This window comes from Neolamprologus multifasciatus, chromosome 3 (genome assembly GCF_963576455.1).
Source record: "Neolamprologus multifasciatus chromosome 3, fNeoMul1.2, whole genome shotgun sequence".
Classification (NCBI taxonomy): Eukaryota; Metazoa; Chordata; class Actinopteri; order Cichliformes; family Cichlidae; genus Neolamprologus; species Neolamprologus multifasciatus.
In genome coordinates this window covers 24,085,949-24,093,273 of record NC_140441.1, presented here as the reverse complement: position 1 = coordinate 24,093,273, position 7,325 = coordinate 24,085,949, and positions in this window count along the sequence as shown.

The following is a 7,325-nucleotide window of genomic DNA, read 5'->3' as shown; positions in this document are numbered from 1 at the left end:
AACTGAATAACATCCCCACAGCATAAAGAAACTTGGCTTTCTATTCATTTATTTATTTGTTTATTTTAGCCATTTATGCTTTAACTGAAGAAAAAAACCTGTATGGACCACCTGTTTTACTTTGTGTCAAGGCCCCTCAAAAAACACAGTGTAAATAAAAGATCAAACACACAGCTCTCCTTCATCTGAAATTCCAATTTCCACCTGATATAAGTGATGTGAACCTGCTGGGTCTCCCCTCCAACCGTCCTTGTGGTGGCCTCTCGTTAAAACTCGTCCGGGGGTGCTAATGACCACACTATCCCCTGCCCCGGTCTTACAGGCAGCCAGGCAGGGGGCCCGGGGGCTTTATAATTGCTTTTTGGAGCACACCAGCTGTTTCATGTGCTTGCATGCTGGTCCCCAAAGGAGGACCAGTGAGGTGAGAGGGGGTTAGGGGGTAAGGTAGGTCTGCCACATGGGACCTTCCCCCTCGGCCTATTCCACTTCAGCTCCCCCCATCCCTCCTCCTACTGTGGAAGAAAAGTGGAAGCTAGATAGGAGAACAGAGATGCTGCAGCTGGTGAGGGGAGCTGCATTAAGAAACACCGCATGGCACATGCATGTAAAAATATACAGTAAATAATACACTCTTCTATTTACTATCTACTCCAAAAATTAACATCAGTTGCATTTTTCTCTATATTAATTCCTTATAAATGCAGGACCTGTAGAAAAACACCATGGCTTAATAAACAAAGGCAGGTTACTTATTGTGAATTCACTTTAAAATAGTACCTCGTTCTGTATTGTCTATGGATTTGTTTTCAGTGTAGGGCTGAGCCTATTTAACCAGAAGGGTGTACTAGGAAGCTAAATTAATGGGTTAGCAGGTTAGGTTGAACTTAAAGACAGTTTTCTGTGTCACAGAAGTGACTCTCTTTCTACCTGGCTAAATCACCGTGGTAACCGATGCTGAACACCAGTGTTGGGACTAACGCGTTATTAACCTCTTAAGCCCCAACGCCCCCTGATACGGGGGCAAAAAGCAGGAGATCAGGTAGGCTTGGGGCTTAAGAGGTTAAGTAACGCGTTACAGTAACTACGTTACTATTGTGGTAACGAGCACGGTAACTAGTTATTATGCCAAAACCAGGAACGCGTTAGTCGTTACTAGGATTTAGATAGGGTCGTTACTCGTTACTTCGTGTGGTGGCTATCGCGGAGCTTCCACAGATTCTGTAACATTAGCAAGTGGTGGAGGCAGCAGGTGGAGGACGCAGAAGGAAAAGAGACCCGAGGCGGCCGCCGGTCCAAGTGTGAACTGAACTTCAGGTAAGAAGTTATGACCTGCAGTCTATCTGGGTCAGATATAAACCAAGTTTAGGTGGAGTTTATTTTCGTTGTGCTGACTTTTTCCGTACTGCGTACTAGCTAGCATGACAGAGTTTCTATACAGCTGGGTGGGTGCTATGAAGTTAATGATGTTGAACTTTATTTTGTTCATAAGTTATTAGAGTTGCCAACCGTCCCGTCTGGTATTCAGAGAAAATATTACGCGTTTCTTATTGAGGTGAAAAGGAACAGTTTGTCCCGTAATTCAGCTACAATGAAAAGGGCACAAAGCTGGAGTTATTCTGTGTCTTTGCTGCACAGCTGCCTCTTCTTCTCTCATTCTCCCCCTCCCTCTCCCGTTTCTACTTCAATCATGAAAACTGATCAATGATCAGCTGATCGGCTCTCTTGTTCGTTTATCGCCCACTTTGCGCCAGAAAGAGGAAACCAGCGGATGTCACGCTAAACAACAGCAGCACGTTTAAGCTTGATCAGCTGTTGTTAGAATTTATATAATATTAATTTCTAGTATCAGCTGATGTTTGCTGGAGCCACAGCTGCAAAAAAGCTGCTGGTCATGATGTCGGTTTGGTTATCTGGTGAGAGGGAAACATGAAGATGAAACCAGGAGATGTCCTTACTGAATCATCAGAGCTGAGCAGGTGATGGAGAAACAGGTTTACCTTTTAGGTGACATGAATGAGTTGAAGGGAAGTTATGAACTGTTTCTGAGAGACAAATAACCCCAGGATCCTTTTTTAGGTAGCTGACAGCTGGTAATTGTGCAGGTGCGGATCTAGCAAAGTTTTGCCAGGGGGGCCAGGTAGGGCATTAACAGGGAGAGGGGGGCACAAAGAAATACTTTTCTTTCTTATTCTAATTTAAAATGTCTAGCTTTTAAAAAATAATTATCTGAATCTTGCGAACAAACGATTCATAGATTGATGCAAATATACCATCAAAACAGTGTACATCACTGTCACAACAGTGTTTGTTTTCATTCAAAGGCTTTATGATTTTTCCTATAATGGCGGGCCGGTCTCTAGTCAAAATGCCCGAGCCGATTTTTTGTCCCAGTCCAGCCCTGTATGCAGCTCATCTGCAGTCTGGTGTTACCTACATCTTCCTATTCAGAAGGCAGAATTTCCGAGTTCCGAGTACAATCAAAGTACCACGACTGCAGTTTTTGTGTTGGATGTAAAAGGCGCACATGATGCTGTGACGTAGGCTAGAATCATGGCAGCAGTCAATGATGGTCCGGGTGTGGGATTTCTCTCGTGGAAATATGCACATTATCTGTTCCTTTCTATTGGTAGGTGGCACAGTGCACTTGTGGCAAGTAAGCAAGCTAGAAGACTGGCAAAGTTATGGAAGCAACACATTAACAAGAGAATTCTGAGTAAAACTAAAGTTACTTTCCCTAGTAACTAGTTACTTTGAAAGTAACGAGTAACTTGAAGTAACTGAGTTACTTTTGATAGAAGTAACTAGTAATGTAACTAAGTTACTATTTTAAAGTAACTTACCCAACACTGCTGAACACACAACACAGTCAGGAAAAGGTTACTTTGAAAGTTTCCGTTTCAAATCATGTGCAACCACCACGTCTTCACTGATTCTTTTATTTACAGAATGTTTTAAAGGTGATATAGATTCTCTGTTGGGTGAATATGTTTTATATGTGCAGGATGTTCATCTGTACCTTTGTAAAAGCCCTGAATGAAGCGTAAACTGCATTGCATTGTCACTGGAATGTGCATTTATGAACTTGTTGATGCAGAAAATGTGGAAATGTTGTTGTGCTTGATTCTAATCTGCTGCTGGAATTGAATTGCAGTGTGTGTGTGTGTGTGTGGGGGGGGGGGATGTCCTTTCCTTTTTCTTTTCTTGTTTGTGTTTTTTTCCTGTGTCAACCACTTTGACTTGTCCATTTTCACACACTGCATTTTATTGCAATTGAAAATAATTTTTGTATCTTTATTTTTTCCCTAATATTGGTGATTCTTTATCTTTATTCTTTATCTCCAGAAGATTTCCCGACCCTGCGCAGAGGAATGTGGGGGAACCTTTTAAATACTTGTCATTTTAATAATGAAAATTGTCCATTAGAGGCACAACAGTTGCAGACACTCTGCTCTGGCACCCCGAGGGACAGCCAGATCAGCTTGCATTGGTCTCCAGGGCTGAGTGGAGGTGCTGGAAAGTGGATGAGAGCAAAGTGCTCCTTTCAAAACAAACTGTAAAGTAAATTACTGTCCAGTGAAGGATGACTGGATTTGACGTCTGTGATCTCATTAGAAAAATTAAACGTCTGGGCGATACTTTGTCTGATTTATCCGGAAGCAGAGGCTTTAACATTATCAGCTAGCATCTGTTGGTTGGATGCTGTAATAGGTGGCGCTGCTTGAGTTGTTTCCATTGTGTGTAAACTGTGAGAGTCACAGTAATGAGCCGCAGCTAGAGTGCATTTGGTGGATATCTCATGTCGGCAGACACAGGAAAGAAGATGGAAAAGCGCCCAAAGGCTTCCTTGTGTTGTTCACTGACCCCATATCATTTTACCCCGAAGGCGTGCATTAACAAAGCCTTTAAGGTTTTTCCTAAAACACGGCAGACCGCAAGCTACACTCCCTGCAACCGGAAAATTATACACACTTTAAATGCAGCTATAATTGCTTTGCGGGCCACATTTTTCCTGCAGCTTTACACAGAGACATTAGTGCCATCAGTTGTGTGTTTCCCCTGGTTTTCCCTTCTTGTCTCTACATGCCCAGCAGTTGTGTCTGGGCCTCAGGTGTCACCTTACAGGTGATCAGGTTGTCTGTTTTTCTCCACTCGGTTGGTATTGTGATACGTTTATGTTTTGTTTTTTTTAGACTGGGTGTACCCATCAAGGAACATTTATGCCTTTATTCTGTGACCATCACGTCATCCTGCCGAAAGAAAGTGTTGCTTATTCGCTGAAGGCGACACACTGGGTCTCAGCTATAATGTGGGTTAACTGGCTGTAGCTCCAGAGTTTTAAAGCATGTAAATCATGCAAACAGAAGTTATAGTGAACTCAGCTCCTTACAAATGACCATGGAGGTCTGTCCTGATGGAAGAGGATCAATAAATAGCTCAGCAGGGTGGTGCACCTATTGTGTGGACATGATTGATTACATACTCCTTTTATGCACAGGGTCAAACCCTAATATGATGTTATTCACCGTAATGGTACCTGCACACACCTCCTCACACTGCAGATGCACAAATCAGGCTTTTAATTCACGTAAAAAACACACAAACTAACATAAAGATTTGGTGCTGTTATGGTTTATCTTTAAATAGAAATATGATGTATGTATGTAAGGTGATCTATTCAGTGCTAGGATCACCATGAATTAAAATATTTAAAAAATGTAATCAAATATGTGCATGTTAATCTGTGACAGACTGGGTGTGCTATCCAGGGTGTACCCTGCTTCGCCCTGTGACAGCTGGGACAGACTCCAGCCTCCCACAACCCTAAACGGATAAGCAGATGGATGCATGGCTGTGCATTTAGGGGGATTTGTTGTTCATTCCACATATGTTATTAATGTCAAATTACAAAAAAAAATGTAAAAAAAAACTTAAACAAAAAGGTTATCAATATGGACGCATCAGTAAAAGTACAAACTGGTTCTTATGCATTAATGTGGCATTTGTGTGCCAAATCACAATGACAGTCGCCTCAAGGAGCTTTATATTATAAGGTAGGCCCTACAATAATACTGAGAAAACCCCAACAATCAGACAACCCCCTTTGAGGATGCACTTGGCAACAGTGGGAAGGAAAAACTAATTTTTTATAGGAAGAAACCTCCAGCAAAACCAGGCTCAGGAAGAAGATTATATTGCCACTGGTTGGGGGTGAGGGGAGGGTGACAGGACAAAAGAGACAGAGAGGTGTGTAAAAAAGTGAGTGACTAGGAAGTGCATCATGGAAAGCCTCCACGAGTTACCTGATATAACCCTAACTACATGCTTTATCAAAAACTAACGTTTTAAGCCTAATTATTCAAGACCTTGTCTGTGAGGAGCAGGATATTAATTTTAATTCTGGATTTAACAGGGAGCCAGTGAAGGGAAGCCAGTACAGGAGAAATATGCTCTCTCTTTTTAGTCCCTGTCAGGCGTGGCCCTGCTAAATCTCTAAACATATGAATTTGTTCAATAAATCTACCAGATTTTTAGAAATATTTTCAGCCTGCATGTATGAAACATAATCAGAGTGGTTTGTCTGAAGTAATGTAGAAGGAGGCGGTGGAGTCAGATTACAGACATTTGAAATGAAGCATATCATCATTAATTTTATCCTTTCTTTTGATTATTTTGAATACAAAACAGTGAAATAAAGCAAAATAAAAGATGTCTGTGTGGAGCTGAATCCAAACAAAGCGTCACACGAGGCTCTTCAACAGTTTCGGTGGTGCAGTGAGACACAAATTCAAACAGACTCTGTGGATTCTCCACTAACCCACTGACCTGCATTGCAGAAGGATTTTTTTTCTTGCTGGTATGTGCTCGGCATGTTCAATTGCTAAGCCAAGAGGTTTCATTATGTTTAACAATGCTGCCCTCTGCTGTTGACTGATGGTTGCTTAACTTCATGTTTTTTTTTTGTTGTTGTTTCTTGGGTGGTGGGGGAACCTTAAAATTAGTTGTAATGTGGGGAAAAGAATCATAACTCACAATAATTTCCATTGAGAGCTCCAGTAGATTTTCTCAGTGTACAGGCTGTGATCAGCTGACCTGCTGCACTTTGTGGATTTACACAAGTTAATTCAACCAGATGTCAGCAGATGTTTCAGGAGTTGTCCTGGCTGATTTCCATCCTCTACACTTCACCCTCCTCTACACTGATGCTATACGGTTTAATTCTTTTTTTCTAGAAGGTATAAAGTTGATATGAAAGTGGAATTTGGTGAATGAATCTCAGCATCATCGGCTAAAATTCATATGGAGCTCTGCTACACTTGATGTAACCTAACTCTGACCATGAAACCACAGCCACTGTGTACCAGTCACACACTGTTCTTTACTTTAAATCCATCACTGTGCAGCAAACTAACCTGTTTATCCTGCACTAACCTGCAGATGGTTTTCATGCAGCCTTTAAATAACACCTTGGTTTGTTCTGCAGCATTTTTCACAATATGAGAAAACATAATGTCGCCTGAACAGACCCAATATCTGATTTAAAACATGAAGACTTACATGTAAGTTTTAAATGAGCACTCCTTACTTTTCAATCTAACCTCTCCTCTCCTGTCCTGTCCTGTCTTTCTTATCTTTCTCCATCTCCAAGTGAAGTTGGCTCTCTTGCTTTTCTCTCCCTGTTAAATACAGCAACCGGACCTTTAGTTAGCAACACACTGTGAGACAAACTGCGCACAAACTGTTTATGTGTTTGCTGATGTTTGCTGAACTGATAGAAACGCTGCATTTGAAATTACCTGCTACTTAAAAACAACGTCACTCCCTTAATGCTGGTTCGGTTTCTGTAGGGCTAACTAAATGCTGAAATACTACAAAAAATATCCCACTGTCTCACTTTTAATCTCTGATTTTGGCACACGTAATATGCACAAATACATGAAATAACATATCATTACATACAAACACACTGTTATCAAAGTTGCCCTCAAAAGTAGCCCTTATCGCCAAACATTGTCGTGAGCCAACAAAAACAAAAACTGGATTCCTGAGCATGCAAAATTTAAAATAACTTCATAAACCTGCCTCTACGTCTTTTAGATTTACAGTTTATGTCATTCTAAATATGATTACAAGGACAAACAGAAAAGGATGCCCCACCTTCAAATCATACTGGATACTAACTCAAACATCTTATTGGCCTGAAATTTGATACCTTTCCAGTAATGATACTAAATACTAATGGAGAACAGTTCAAGATACAGTGTACTTGGTATACTGTATCTTCATCTTGTTAAGTATAGATATCATACTGTATCTATACTTTATCA